Source organism: Alosa sapidissima, chromosome 24 (assembly GCF_018492685.1).
Source record: "Alosa sapidissima isolate fAloSap1 chromosome 24, fAloSap1.pri, whole genome shotgun sequence".
NCBI classification, from domain to species: Eukaryota; Metazoa; Chordata; class Actinopteri; order Clupeiformes; family Clupeidae; genus Alosa; species Alosa sapidissima.
The window spans coordinates 10054038-10070632 of NC_055980.1; the positions used below are offsets into that span (position 1 = coordinate 10054038).

The 16595-nt window shown below is 39.8% G+C and overlaps 2 long non-coding RNA genes across 5 annotated transcripts; both read left to right on the forward strand.

Annotated features, from left to right (window-relative positions):
* The first annotated feature begins 331 nt into the window (after nt 1-331).
* On the forward strand, nt 332-5549 carry LOC121700166. Its single transcript, XR_006027123.1, has 3 exons — nt 332-417; nt 5193-5342; nt 5444-5549. It is a non-coding gene; the product is annotated as an uncharacterized LOC121700166 (long non-coding RNA).
* Nucleotides 5550-6835: 1286 nt separating this feature from the next.
* Nucleotides 6836-12817, forward strand: LOC121700165. 4 transcript variants are annotated; one of them, XR_006027121.1, is made up of 7 exons: nt 6836-6978; nt 7122-7354; nt 7445-7515; nt 7634-9592; nt 9723-10462; nt 11373-12105; nt 12681-12817. It is a non-coding gene; the product is annotated as an uncharacterized LOC121700165 (long non-coding RNA). The 4 variants fall into 4 exon arrangements; XR_006027122.1 differs by lacking the exon at nt 7445-7515 and having other exon boundaries at nt 9723-9857; nt 10421-10462; XR_006027119.1 differs by lacking the exon at nt 7445-7515.
* The last annotated feature ends 3778 nt before the right edge of the window (nt 12818-16595 follow it).

The window sequence follows — 16595 nt, forward strand, 5'->3', positions numbered from 1 at the left end:
ACAGCTGTTCTAAAACCAGTGGCCTCTCCGGGCTTGTTGCTTAATTCAAGACAGGCAGGCAATATGTTATAAATGTTAATATTATTTATAATATTTATTGACAATAACAAAAATAACAAAGAAATAAATTAATAAATAAATAGAATTGGGGGGTGGGCTGCTCCGGTTCCTCCAGATCATGGAACTATTCTGGAAAAACAAGAGAGTTTGCTCATCGATCCATTTATTAAAACAATGCAAAGTATGTGGGGTTTGCCATGTGCTTCTTTACTTACTCGGAGTCAGAATCGCTGGAATCCGAATCACTGAAGTCCAATTGACGCAGACGCTGGCGCTGAGTAGCTGTGGAGAAAAGGAGACAACCATCAGTGACAGATTGCCCATTTAGGAGGTTATCACTGAAACTAGGCCTAGGAGGTAAGAATGTTTTATTATTTTTTTTAAAAAAATGTTTACTGTCCCCATCTATTATATGAAAATGCGCTTAACGTTGTAACGATCTGAATTGCGTTGTATTGAGGCATGCTAGGCTATATTTTTAGTTGAAAATGCGTCTCCATTTGCAAATAGCATTTTCATATTGCAATCAATCGTGAAATGCACAGCATGCACAGGCCTACTAAAGCCACGCGACAAAATGTTACCTGAGAATGAATGCACGTGATGTTTGCATGAACCACGCGACATTAGGTCAGTTTTTGGCCTTTCGTTCAAATCAGCCTAGAATTAGCCATAGCTAGGGCACTGGACACTTGGTGACTGTTTGACATGTGATAAGGTAAGATTTTTAATTATTGTCTTAAAATAAGGTTAGAAGACTAAGCTAAACTTGGTTACTTTTGTGTGAAGAAATGAAGATTTGGTTCCAAAACGTTATCTCCTTTTTTTTAAAACATTAAAGTCAGGTTATTTAATGTGTATTGTGTTGTTTTGATTGAGTAAATATATATCAAATAAAAACATGTTTTTGTGAATGTACCGAGTCAAACTTTCGTTTAAAAGAATAATTACGTACGAAGCGCCACTTTTAAGCTTCTCTGAGTTGTCATTTTCGGGTGAGATGGCCTTTTGAATGCACTACTATTTTAATACATGATCGCGTCAAATCGCTATTTTAAAAACACTAAGATGGCTGGACACAACATGAAACTTTGATCGAAGTCCAAACCCTTACTTTTTAGTAAACTATGTGTACACAAACATGTTCTCATTGCTCGAGTTCATGTGTAGAGACACTGCTGATACTTCGATCAAAGTTTCAAGTTGTGTCAGCCTTCCTAGTGTTTTAAAAATAGAGATTTTGACACGATCGTGTATCAAAATAGTAGTGCATTCGAAAGGCAATCTCATCCGAAAACAACGACTCGGAGAAGCTTAAAAGTGGCGCTTCGTACATAATTATGGTTTTAAACGACAGTTTGATTCAGGTAGCTACTAGTGCTACATTCACAAAAACACCCTAGGATGCATTTTGGCTAGAGTTACACCTGAAGTTCTGCTTTAGTTTAAATTGAACGCAAATGGCAAATATCAGATTCAAAAGAATGGCCGAACTTCACCTCTGCTATGACTCTCCCTGCAATGGCCAGCGAAGTGGCAAGCTAATTATGCTAACGTTAACGTTAGCTACCTACCTAACGTTTGCTGAAAACACATCCCGTTAAAGGACTTTCTAACTACAACAGACGTCATAGAATGCAATATCTGATTAAAAACACTTCTACAATGAGTTTACTTATGTGGTATCCTCTAAGTTAGCCATAGATATATACAGTATGTAAGTTAGCAGATAACGTAGTGCTAACCAGATAGCTTGAGAAACATCTTGTGTAACGTTAGCTAACCGTTAATGTTAACCTTAACATTACTATCTCCAAAAAGTTAGCCTACACCGGATTAGTCTATGCATTCTACCACATATATCATATATCATATCATATATCATCTTATCAATTGTGGCATACGGATTTTACACAAGCTCAACATACCTTCGCGCTTACCCTGCCGGCTTGTCGCTTGATGTGGACCAACGGTTGCGTATGCAGCCAGCAGCACTTTTGGGGAAAAAAAAAAAAAAAAGCGGGATCGGCAAATTGGTTCCTCACCGTTCCTCCGCCGATCTACGGAGTACGTCTGTTTGAGTCGTGATTCACTCGGATCTTTCACCCGTATCTTTAAATTAACCCATGAGTCGCGAGTCTCTAGTATCATTAACTCGGATCAGTTGAGTCCTACTACAATTCAATCTAAAACGATAAACAGCGCCACACACAAACCTCTTGCAACATTTAGCTAGCCTACTAGCCATCATAGCTGCCAAAAATGTAACAATTTCGTAAGTAGGATAACCACAACTCCACAAATCCACAAATCAACTCAAGCGACTGAGTGAGGAAGCAGTCTGAGATAACTGGTTAACTTCCCGCAGAGCCGGGTTAGTCGGATCAGCCGGCCGGTTAGGCTACATTGAGTACGAGTCGGCTACGGCTACGTTGTCATGAGTGGCTGTAGACGAGCGAGTAGCTCCTCCTCAAAGTGAAAAGCAATTCCACAACAAAAGCCATTCTTCACCTCTTAAATAACATTCAATGTTCTGCATGTAGCCTAGGCATACTTTAGATTTGGTGTATAGATGTAGCATATTAAAATGCAATTAGGTCGCGCAGACAGTCCGAAACATTGCACGCTCTTAATGGAGCTGCTTTGTATACCCGGGTTAGTCGGATCGCTGGGCCGGGCGGTTACGTTATGAGTGCGAGTCAGCCGAATCAGCCGGCTACGTTGTCATGAGTGGATCAGTAGACGAGCGAGTAACTCCTCGTCAAGGTGAAAAGCAAATCCACAACAAAAGCCATTCTTTCACTTCTGAAATAGCATACAATGTTCTACACGTAGGCATAGCCTACTTTAAAATGCAATTAGGTCGCGAAGACAGTCCGAAACATTGCAAGCTCTGTATGGAGCTGCTCAGGCTAGCCGGGTCAGTTGGATCAGCAGGGCGGGCCGGTTACGTTGTTATGAGTGCGAGTCAGCCGAATCAGCCGGCTACGTTGTCATGAGTGGATCTTTAGAGGAGCGAGTAACTCCTCGTCAAGGTTAAAAGAAAATCCACAACAAAAGCCATGCGTTCACTTCTGAAATAACATATATTCTGCACGCATAGCCTACTTTAAAATGCAATTAGGTCGCGAAGACAGTTGCAATGTCCGAAACATTGCAAGCTCTGTATGGAGTTGCTTGAGTAGGCTAGCCTACCTGGGTCATTTGGATCAGCCGCGGGCGGACCGGTTACATTATGTTGTTATGAGTGCGAGTCAGTCGAATCAGCCGGCTACATTGTCATGAGTGGATCTGTAGACGAGCAAGTAGCCTAGTTTCTACTCGTGTCAAGGTGATAATAATAATAGGCCTAATGAGAATAGTAGTAGTAGTAGTAGTAGTAATAATAATAATAATAATAATAACAATAATAATATAATTTAGTCACTGCAGGGCATTTCTACGTTCCTGTTTCTATGTCTACATTGAAAGTCAATTGCTTAGGCTAGGTTAAGACGATAAATAAACAGTCTGGCTCAAACTGCTTTCTTTCCCGTGAGTGGGTGGAGATTTTGATGCTATTATATTAGGCTATTTTATATTATATTATATTATATTATATTATATTATATCATATTATATTATATATGATATTATATTAGGCTACCTAACATGATATATATATATATATATGTATAGCTATGATTAATAGGCTAATAATATTAGTTGCCTAGTAGGCCTATTAGCTGCCTATAATACTTATTAGAATAGATTCCTAGTAGCCTACTATTAGTATATAGTAGTGGTAATAAACATTGTAGCAGAGTAGCATTAGACCTAGGCAAATTTTCTATTGTTAACAAAACAACAACAAATAATTAATTATTATAATATAGGCTACCCTCCCTGTCAATAAGATCAAAGTTTCTGAACATGAGCACCAAAAAGATGAACAATGTGTGGATGCACTTTGACCAGGAGACCAAAACTCTTAGGCTAAATGCAAGTACTGCAAAAACCTGGTTTCAAATCATGGAGGATCCACATCCAACATGAGAAGGCACTTAACGAAATGAAGCACCCCACTGCACTGCTTGAACGTAGGACTGAATTTCTTTGCGATTTAGCAATACTGACTCAAGTGACTCAAGTGACTCGTTCAACCCGGATCAGTTTAGTGAGTGACTCAGAATAACCCGGATCCTTAAAAGGAATCGAGTTTGACAGGCCTACTACGGAGTGCGCATGCATGTTGGAACGCTGTAGACTCGTCTGTAAGACCGAACGTGCTGTCTGGGGAGGTTGCATTTTTTGGTAATTGGTGGAGTAGGCTAGGAACACGAAAATCAGTGGGGCTGTTAAAGCGTAACTTTGGCCAGAATGCATCCTAGGGTGTTTTTGTGAATGTAACCTAAACTTTAGTTTAAAAGCATAATTATAGCCTACGTCCAAAGCGCCACTTTTAAGCTTGTCGTCGTTTTCGGGTCAAATGGCTTTTTTAATGGAAATCGTAGGGGCACTACTATTTTGATGCATGATGGCATCAAAATAGCTATTTTTAAAACACCAAGAAGGCTCGACACAACATGAAACTTTGATCGAAGTCATCAGTGTCTCTACACATGAACTTGAGCATTGTTTGTGTACACAGAGTTTACTAAAAGAAAGGTTTTTAAAAACTTGGTTTTTCTGCTCGCCGCCATCATGCCAGCCAAGGAGTGAGTTGTCCAAAACCTTTCTTTTTAGTAAACTATGTGTACACGAACAATGTTCTCAATGCTCGAGTTCATGTGTAGAGACACTGATGATACTTCTAAATAGCTATTTTGACGCCATCATATATCGAAATAGTAGTGCCCATGAATAATACTTATCATAAATGCTCAAACATTGCTTCCTAGATAATGTGAATTCCAAGCTACAAAACTGAAGTAATTCTAAGGACTGACAATTATATGAATGTGATAAAGACAGGATTTGAACAGAAATATTTTACAGCTTTTGGTTTTGGGACCCATTCTTGATTAAGACAACGTTTTTAACAAAATATGAGATGGTGCAGCAAGAACCTTATATGATTTAACCTGGAATGACCCATTGCATATACTTAAATGTCTGCCACTATGTCTTTGGATTTCCCTCTTCTTATTCAGGTCTGTAACATACCGATTACAGGGCTCTGCGGTTCTTCAGCTCTCCTCTTCCTCCCTCCACTGCGGTCACTGCTATACTTAAGCCAGTTTTTAATGTGGCTGTCGCACTCGCTGGCAGTGATATTTTGTGCTGCCGCAGCACCTGAACAGGTAACAGTTCTTGATCATTGAAAATACAATGCACTAATTCCAGGAGAATCAAAAAGTGTCTATTAAGCACACTGTATTTAATTTTTCTTTTACAATGACAGCAATGCAGTGGCATTCAGACGCCTCTTATAGCTGCAGTGATTTTTAAAGCTGCAAAAGCCTTCTTTTGGCCTCCTCGGCCAAGCCAATTGTATTGGGTTGCCAGTGTGTCTGTGATGAGGTGACGCATTATTCTCCTGACAGCGTCCCCAGCATTCATCCCACCAAGTGCTGTAAGGTGTGTTGTCTACAGATAAGAACAGAAATGTACAGATGTATATAGATTTTATACAGTTAAGAACAAAATTATTCATACCCCTGACAAATATTAATTTAATGTTGATTTTCTCTCGACCAATATGTTTGTTCTGACTGAAAATGAACCTGCCACATGTCAAAATTGCTTGACAATGTGGTAGAAACATGGAATCAGAAATAGAAGCATTTTCATCTTTTTTTTTTTCCATATGTATGAATTTTGTGTCCAAAATTATTCATACCTTTTTTAGATAATGACTGGAAAGCCTTGTTTGGCTGTATGTTTTGGATCATTGTGTGGTTTAATGGCCCGATGCCGCCTATTGGGACAGGTTTCTCGGCAGACTGCCTGATTTTTTTCCCCTCCAAAAATCTTACTGTAGCCCCTTGTTTTAGTGTTACCATTTACTTTGAGAAGGTCACCAAGTCCCATTGTCTGGAAAAAAACACCCCAAGCTAATACTGTACATTTCTATAATAGCTATTCTGCACTGTGGATATGGTGTTTTGATGGTTGACATTTGCAGCACATCCCAAAATGGACCACTTGGTCATCATGGATGCTGATCATGGATCACTCTTCTCAAAACATGCACAACTCTGCTTAACCTTTTATAAGGACACACCTGAACAAAGAATATAGCTTTTGCTGGATTTTTAAATGGTTATGAACTAGGTTTCCAGACTAGATCTCCCTGAAATAAGATCTAGGTGGGCGGGGCTAGGCTAGCAGTCTAGAATCATTGTGAAGACATTGAGAGGCTTGGTATGTATTATGAGAACCATTTTGAGAGCTGTGATGACAAATAAACATGCTTCCAGTGATTATTTAAAAAGGGTATGAATAATTTTGGACATGCCATTTTTCATAAAAATGTTAAAAAATATGAAAATTGATTCTACCACATTATCTTACAACCTTTAGCCATGTAGAAGTGTCATTTTCAAACATATTGGTCAAGAGAAAATTAACATTAAATCAATATTTGCCAGGGGTATGAATACTTTTGTTCTTAACTGTATAGAATGTGTACTGTTGACAAAACATAATGCAGTTGGTTCCAAAGTATTCAACCATCGTGAAATTTTTCACCATGTTGTGGTCATCAATGTAGTCAAATACATACCATAGCTTTCTCCTGTGTTTTCTCTAATAACACATTCTCCACTCTCCTCAGATGTTCTTGTGTCTAAATTGGGAATGTGAATTCCTCTGGTAGAGAGGGCGCTGCTTGTGCCGGCTGCTTCTTAGCCAGGGCCTGGAGAAGGAGGGTGTGCTGGCGCACTTGCGCCTTTATCTCCTCCAAGGCCCTGAAAATTAGCTGGTCACGCTCTATAGGTAAGAAAGGTTTAATAGAAAAACAGAAACATTTCACATTGCTTTAGAAAGTGTTGTGACTTCAATGATTATGTTACACAAATGATATCATCAGTCATGTTGCAGACCAGCAAAATGTTTTGTACCAAATGTGTTTGTCACAGGCTGTGAGTAGGAGGTAGTGGGAGCACTCAAGACTGATGAGAACACCGGTGGTGGCTGGAGTACAGGCTGGAGTACAGGTAGCTGTTTGGAGGAGCCTGGTTTCGCAGGTGGTTTCACTGGTTGTTTTGCTGGTTGCTGGTTTGCGATGGAATGGCGTGGCTGAGGTAGAGCTTCAGACTGCTCCACCACTTTGGCAGAGGGCCTGCAGTATGACAACAGGACAACACCACAGGTATTAAAACATCAGTGAATCTTAGAGTTTTGTTAATTTGTGTACTGCACGGTTCTTACATTCTAGGCCTTCTGAAACTTTCATCCTCAGAAGTGAGGGAGTCTTTCTTGGTGGCACTCACCAGTTTCTTCCTGGCCGCTTCATAAGAATCTGTATTTGAGGTAAACATTTGTTAAACAAGGAACCATATTGCCGCATGTATAGAAATGAAATGAAGTTGCATTATGATGAATCATGTTATCTCTCTCTCTCTCTCTTTCTCTCTGTGTTTGTTTACAGGAGGGTCTCACCATATTTCTTCAGTACCCTGACAAAGAACTCCCCCCATGTCTCATCAGGATCCTCCTGATTCTGGACAGCCACCTTACCCCGTTGCATACTTTTGTATGGTGGCCAGAATGACACTTTTTGGTCGACACTCGACACTTTGTGGGCACCACTTCAACCTCATTCTTTTCCGTAAACAGTACAATTGCGAACATGATCTGTAAATTGAAATGATGAACAGATGAACTTAGCTTTAACTAACTAACTTATTTATTTATTACTAACTAACTAACTTACTTTATTTATTTATTTATTTATTACTAACTAACTTATTTATTTATTTATTATGTATGGTTCAGTCGGTATATTGCAAAGCCATGTTTGACAGGCATTGCAACCATTTTGGCATCAATGGTTTTCTCTGACAAAGCCACCACCTCTACAGATAGTCCTTGAACAAAAGCAATATTCAAATTGAGGGAGTCAACTGGGGATGTGAAAAACGACTGTCTGTTTAAAAATTTCCGTCCCAAAAACTGTGTGCAGCCATCAGCACTGAACATTTTTTCAATTCTGAATATGCTGTGCCCACTCAAAACTATGTTGTTAGGCGCATGGACTGATAAAGAGAATTTGGGACAGGTGTAGTGAGAGAGTAGACTGTGCAACACTGGACTGACATTGACTGACTGACTGACACTGCTGTTTAGTTTTTGTTCAGCGATGCGTTTTACAATTTGTTGCAAAGGTTGGTTTGGCTTTCTGATCTTTCTTTTCAGTTGATGCAGAAAGTTTTCGAAAGGAAAGGCAGAAATTCTCTGCAAGGGGCCAAATTTTCTGACATCGTCTGCCAGGTGGATTAAGCTATGGACATTGTACACAATGAAATCGCCATAAATCACAGAGAAGTTTTGGACAAAGACTCTGATCACCTTCTCGGTGTAATCACAGTATGTTTTTGACAGCTGTGGGCTGCATAGAATGGTTATGCCCACATGCAGAAGGAGGAAGTGATCGTACATAACATCAGGCAGTTCGTTTTTGAGAGCAATGGGACCCGTATACAAGAAATGTCCGAAATTCAGTTGCTTTCCAACGGTCCACCTCTGTTAGGGATCTCCCTCTTCTATTGAACTCTTTTGGCAAGCTTTTTCCAAGTTCCACTATTTTTTGTGATATTGATGTTCTTGTTCGGTTGCCAATTCTTGTGGGTAGTGGGCCTCGCATCCACAACCAAATGAGCTTTCTCACTACTCCCAAACACACTAAGTGCATGTAATCGAGCCCAAATTGGGAGACCATGCCAATGTTGATGTCAGTGAGGGGACTTTCATCATCCTTGGTGATCACTTTGTAATTTGGCCTTAAAGCTCTCGTCTGTACGTGGTGCCGCCATTGTCTCAGGGAAGTTTAATCTGTTATTGCACCAAACACCCTCCTGAACACACCTCTCACAGCCGTAATACAAATTATGATATTTTATGTTTTTGAGGAATGCTCTTGCTGGTGCATCGCATACAAAGGCCGAAATTACTATTTTGTGATTTTGTTGGTACATAACACCACTTGAGGAGATGACTGACATCTCCTCCACAAAATCGGAGAGATACTCTGCCAAATTTGATGGTTTTTTAAACGCAAAGTATAATGCCACAACGAAGGGAATTTGGTCTGGGTATTCTTCAATTAATGCCAATATTGGCCAGAATTGATTATTGCTACTTTTAAAAAGTGGCATGCCATCAATATTGATTTGCAGGTGGAGTGTATGAGCGATTGTTAGGGTGGGACTTTCCTGCATCCTCGCCAATACACCTTTAGCTATTCCAAAATAGTGCATGGAGCCCCCTGCTTTTTCTTCCACCTCTATGCTTTTAGGAGTGGACAAAAGTGTCTGACCATCTTTTGGGAGATCTGCATCGGACAGGTGTTTGTTAAGGACAGCAAGAAGACTTGAAAGATGGCTGATTGGTGTGTTTGTTTCCACTGCCCACGCCTTTAAATCGTCACGTAATTTAATGTTGTCATATTCCTCATCAGGACTGTCAATGTCAAAGTCCTCGTCTTGCATACAGTAATAGATATTTTGGATTTCCTCCAGACCACAGGTGGCGCTTATGTCCTCTAAACTAGAGCTAGTACTAACGTTACACCAGTCTCCTCCATCACAGTTGTCTAACGTTACTTCCGTCCCTGACATGTAGGAGTCGGAGCCATGGTCGGAGCAGTCGGAGTCGTGAGTAACGCTAACTTTTTCCACATTAAGTGATTGTAGCATAGAGACAATGGCCTCTGTATTTTTTTTTGTATGCCGTCTTAAAGACCTTTTTGATAGCAATTTGTTGCTCTCTGCCATAATTGTGACAGACAATAGCGTAAAGTTTACTAGATAACTGTTAGCATCAAACAAGCTATCAGCTAGCGATATAGCTAACGTTAACGTAACCGTTTTCAGCTAACTTTAGCGAGCGAATCCGACTAACGCTAATTTACACAGTTATCGTTCTTGGTTTATGGTGTTGCGGTCTTGAAAGTGACCTTATAACCACTACTTTACCTGAATGTTGACCAAAACACCACAGTGTCTAATGTTAGACCAAAGTCTGTCGTTGGCGATCCCAGGTGAATTAAAAATCAGTTGATTTCAGTTAACTTTTATTCATACGCGCGCAGGTGTGTGTGTTACATCATAAGCACGAGAGCAACCTATATGTATTTTAACCTGTAATGTGTAGTGTAGCCTACAGTTTTTTTTCTCCTACTGCCTCTCTCTCTCTCTCTGTGTGTGTGTGCTTTCAGACTCTGGAAAAATGTACTTATGAGGGCTTTATTTCCTTGAAGGTAACTTATTACACCCCCAGACACACACACATCAGTAGTCCTATGAGCTATGAGATGTCAGATTGTGTGTGTTGACACTGGAGGCACACTCACCTGTCTTATGTTCTTCAATGGAGGCTGAGGATGATGAAGACACTGTCTGTATGCTTGGAGTTGTGAGGGGAATTCTTGTAGACATGCAATACCAAAGTTTTAGCCTGATGAGCCAGACCTCACATCTTGATGTAGGACTATTCGCAGTGCTCAGTCCAAGGGGCGGGATAAACGGTTGTCTTTCAAATTCCCTCTGCACGCAATAGGATAGTGCTACAACCATGCATTTTCCCACCAGCGGAGCTAGTTGGCTAGTTGTTCAAACTTTTGCCAATTTAAACAAAGCTTAACTTGTGTCACGCTGTTCGCCAGCAGCAGCATCCATCTTCTTTGTTTTCAAGTAGCAGGGAATTCACGCAGAACAGTCGCAACTATGCCATCATTATGTTAAGTCCGCTTACTGATTCTATACACAATGTCATTGGCCTGACTGAAGTTTAATTTTTCCAGCTCGCAAGCCAACGGAGAGTTACTAGACTACCCTGGCAGCAAATTACATCACCTTGGCCGCTAGGGTGCGTCTAGATTTCTAGGCTACCAAAGTTTGGGATCACTTAGAAATTTCCATTCCACTCCATTACAGACAAAATACCAGCTGAGATCAATTACATTGATTTTTTGTTTTTTTTTAATCAGTGCAGTAGTTTTCAGGTTACACAGTATGCGCTTACATAATTGCAAAAGTGTTCTCTACTGTTGTAGAACGAAATGTCTCATCTCTAATGCAATATTTACATTGCCCATTATCAGTAACCATTCATCCAATGTTCCAAAAGCACATTCTGTTTACTAATATGATATCATTTCTCTGTTTCAGTAGCATCTGTTTCCTGTTACCAGCGCAACACAACACAGAGACTGTTTTTCTGCCGTGTATTCAGGGCACAGGCAGCTAGCGGATAGTGAGGCGATGTTTGCTGTATGTGACAAAGATGTTTTAGCTTAGAAACTGCGTGACATGTCAACAACGTTTGTATTTACTTGTCACAGCCTGGCATACTGTGTTCATTATTCCATACATCTGATGTGTAGGCTAACTGCTGAAATATGATGTCCGACAAGGGACCGGGGCTATAGGCTACAGTCAGGGCTACCCTGCTGAAAAAAACAGCCTGACCAGCTTAAGGTGGTTTGCTGGTTGACCAGCTTGTTTGACCACCCTATGATGGTTGACCTGCTAGACCAGCAAAACTCATGCGACAACATAGCTTCGGCTGGTTTACCCAGCTTGCGATGGTAATTCAGCTGGTTTTGCTTGTCGTATCATCTCAAGTCATTTTAGCTGGTGTTGCCGGTCTACATTGCTGATTTATCTGGCCATGCCAGGTTATGTTGGTCATTCTAGTAAACCAGTATGACCGTCTTACACACACAGTATGCACTTACATAATTGCAAAACTGTTCTCTACTGATATTTAATGCAATATCTACATTGCCCATTATCAGCAACCATTTATTCAATGTTCTAAAGGCACACTCTGTTTACAAATCTAATATCATTTCTCTGTTTCAGAAGCATCCATTTCCTGTTGTTACCAGCGCCATGCCATGTATGTCGCTCTGCATTATCCACATGTACACTGACCAATCACTGACTTGTTTCTTGCTGGGCATTTTTTTATAACAGTGATAAACATTAAAAACATGAAAAGCATGAATATTTCTTTCAAACAACACAACTTGTGGTGAAGTCAGAGTATGCTTCCAATCAATCATTACACAACAGTGAAAAAAGTTCAAAATATAGTTTTCAATATAGATCGACAGATAGATACTTTATTGATCCCCAAGGGGAAATTCAATTCAATAAGAACCTAGACAAGATAAATTCATATATTGAAATTGGTCAATTGTTATTTCCATTAAATATTTTTATTTAAGTACACCAAGTACAGAAACCACTGTAAATGTGCCTTTGGCCTATTTGATCCATGCTTGCAAATACACACACCTTCAGCTGTGTTGCTGTGTGTGTGTTAGAGGGTGATTGACTAAGTAGCACCTCTGTACATTGTAAAATGAGTGTGACAAACACGTAATGCAACTTTTTTGTTTGTTTTTAAAATCCATGCTATCTATTTCTCTGTCTAATGTGTTTTTTTTTGTTTCTATCTGGTGCATTCAGGTGCTCTCTGCAGCTCAGAATGAGATTGGCTGGGACTTAATGGCACGCTACTGGGAAAGTGATCACTCACTCATGAGTGAAATAGTGATTTCGTATACTGTGAAATGCCAGTATTAAATAAATGATGGGTTTGTAAACATTGGGTTTGTGTCATGGTTTTCAGCAACAAACATACTTTACATGAAACTGTAAGATGACATTCACTTAAATTGTGAGTTATTAGGGGGAAGGCTGAAATCATTTGACAAATTAACTTTGTCTAATACAAAGATGTACTTGTTTGTATTAGGTGTAATTGCAGTGGCACATTATGATACACATTTAAATAATGCCCAGTCAGACATAAGGAATTTTCTATCAGAAAAACTTTATTGGACCATGGCAGTCATATTTTATAGTGAGGTCACGGGCAACTCCAACTGAAATATCTGATGTTATATGATTAGTGCTTGGATCCTCATCTAGCCTATAACCAGAAAGTTGGACATCAGTTCCACCATGAATAGCCTACTGCTTACAGTTATACCCATTAGAGTGGAACTTCTAATGGGTGAGCTATAGTTACTTTTTGTTGGAGTTGCGATAGCTTGACCTGTTTGGGAAATGCACTCTTTTTCAGTGACTTCTGTGGGTATACTTGCGTTACTTATTGGTCATAGGAATAAGTTGGCTACTGCTTTTCTTGATTGCATATGGGAAAACAAATATCCTATCCTAGTCTTACAAACAAGCAGGTATGTATAATCTACACACCTATGGTGGAAAAAGTTAAGGTTCATTTAGCAAATGTTATTTTGTAGTATTAAAAAAGATCGTTTTAGAATTTTAATCACTGCAGTTGCAAACAGCCGGTCGGTGGACTGCCGTTGGCGTGACTGTGTTTCAATGTTGTAAATCCTCTTGTTTTAAGAGGCTGCGAGCGGTCTTACAAACTTACAAAATGATCTCACAAATGCAATAAATAATAATAATAAATAATAAAACCCGAAATCTTGCGTTGTTGACATTCGCTGCAGTTGCAGCCGGTCGGTGGACTGCCGTTGGCGTGACTGTGTTTCAACGTTGTAGATATTTTTGTTTGACGCAGCTTGTCGCAGAACAATCCAACATTCTATAAACCAACATTCTATATACAATTGCTTGAGGCGCTGCGGTTGTTGTGACATTGTTTCAACGTTGAAATTCCACCTCCGACACTGCCAACCAATGGCAACGTTGTGACAAAGTGTGCTTGCTATCTGGGTAGACTGGAATGTATAATACATCTTTTAAGTATAATACATCTTTAAGTGTGCTAAGGCTAGATTGGAAACTAGTAAAGCATTTCCTGAAGGAAATACAGTGCATGAAAATGCAAAAATATGATGTAAAATATCATACAGAGTAAAAACAAACTATATTGGTTGCTAGGTAGATGAGGTTTAATATAGTTGGAATGACTGAACAGTTAAATAGGTGGATAGTTTAAATGGTTAAATTATTTAGGTAGATAGTTGACGATAACTGACAGTTGGAATGGCTCTATTGTTTGCTAGCAGTTATGCTAACTATGTTAACAAAGATAATAATGCTAACCAAGCTACTTAGTTAATTTAGCTAATGTTTTCTAGCATTTTTTTTTATGTTAAAAATGCTAATAATGTTAATGCTGTTAACAATGCTAACTATGTGACTTAGCTAATGTGCTAAAATATTAAGAATGCTAACATGCTAACCATGTGACTTTGTTAACTTAGCTATTTAATTTTAGTAGTTATGCTAACTAACTAGCATGTTAACAATGTTAAAATGCTAACAATGCTAACCATGTTACTTAGCTAACCTAGCTAATCATTTCTAGCAGTTATGCTAATTATGCTAACTAACATGTTAACTATGCTAACCATGTTACTCAGCTAACTTAGCTAATCATTTTTAGCAGTAAATAAGCAGTAAAGTATACAGTAGAAACAATGTTAATGATGCTAACTAGCTAGTGAGGACTTTTATTTTGAAACAGTTTTGGGCACAGGAAGCAGTTGAACAGGATTTGTAGTCTTAATACAGCCATATTGTATGCTTAAAGCCTGAGACAGTTGCTCCAGGTGGCCTGAACACCTGGGATAGGATTCTAATTACAGTGCATGAAAATGCACTGTACTGTTCTTCCTAGGCTTCTTCTTCTTATTATTATTATTATTTTTCTTCTTCTAACGCAGTTAATGCAGCTTCAACCGTTTAAAGTAGAAACTTCATTCAAACTGCGTTGCGTAGGTCTTACTTATGTGACTTCAGCTACGTTAAACAGTTGAAGCTGTATTAAACGCACAAAAAGCGTTAGAAGAAGAATAAGAAGAAGAAATCGGATAACAATAGAGTGCATTTTCATGCACTCTAATTACTCTTACTCAGTCCAAGGACCCAGTGGTGAGGAAAGTTGCACCCACAGTTAATGCAGGGAGGAAGTGGAACCCAGAGCAGGCAGTTAAGCAAGCTCAATCAGCATTGAAGCATAGGGATATAATGGGCCATGTGCAGCACGGGCAGGGGGGTCTAGGGGTGGGCGTAAGTAAACCCTTGTGGAGTAAGGCTTCTGCAGGAGAAAAGAGGAAAATGGTAGTGGAGGAAATGCATAGACAGGAGGAGGCTGTAAGATGCATTCATGTGTCGCAGGCAAAACAAGGGCAGTGGGTGAACTGGGAAGGGGTGGAAAAAAGACGGATTAAATGGAAAGATCTATGGGGCATGGAAGCTGGTAAGATCAGATTTATGTTAGGTGCTACATATGATGTGCTCCCATCTCCCAAGAATTTAAATCAGTGGTTTGGTGAGGATGATAAATGCATACTTTGCTTGTGTGTGGGCAATATATCCTATCAGGGTGCATGGTAAGTCTCACCCAGGGGCGGTACACGTGGCGTCATAACCAGGTATTGAAATGTGTGGCAGCGGCAATAGAGGATAAAAGGAGAGAAGTCAATTCATTAGCAGCTAGTAAAGGGGTAAGGCAAATGAACTTTGTACGTCGGGGATAAACCTTGTTCCGCGAAGGCCAGGTGTAAAACCGGCCAGTTGAAAAATGGGGTGGGCTGGGAAATGAAGGTTGATCTTGGCCAGCAGATGGCGGAACTCACTGTTCCTTGGGAAGACAGAGTGGAAGTGGCCAATAAGCTGAAGAGAGCTAAATACACTGAAATAGCAGAGGAGGCAGCCAAGCGAGGTTGGAGTGCACGATTAAGGCCTATTGAAATCGGTGCACGTGGGTTTGTGGCCAGATCTGCTATTGTCTTGCTGCCGCATACTATATACTGCTGTTGGATGGGCCATTTGTATTGTGTTTGTGACCATCTGTTGGCGGATTTGTGGGTAGTGTGCTTTTTAAAGTTAAACTTGAGCAGGGGCTTCTGAATGTGTGTTTACCTTGGATTTTGGCACAAGGGATTTTAACATCTAATCCTGTGTATTAATCTAATCTTGTAAATAAACTACCAGTGCTTTTTCACAGTTCTCAATGTCTCGTTTTAAATGTCCAGGCCCTCGGAAGTCTACCAATGAAGTGTGGAGCTACTTTGAGCCTCGTAAATGGTGTAAAAGAGTGATTTATTTGCATGGCTAGATCCCCGAGGCACCCCCATTGAAAATGTGTTGGTAGCATCGGCTAACTAGCACCAGATTTCGGAGTGCAGGGGACAAGCCAAGATGGGCTATGAGACAAAAGTTCACACTCGGTATCATGTTTCAACACACTTTAGGTCAATATCACACCGAACTTATCCTTTAAGTTAACTTTAATAACACTGTTAGCATGGCTAGATAATTAGCAACAGTTAAAAAAGCCATTAAACTATCAACATCCATTAAACTATCTGCCAATCAACATCCATTAAACTATTTGCTTATCAACATGCATTAAACTATCAGTCTATCAACCACTTT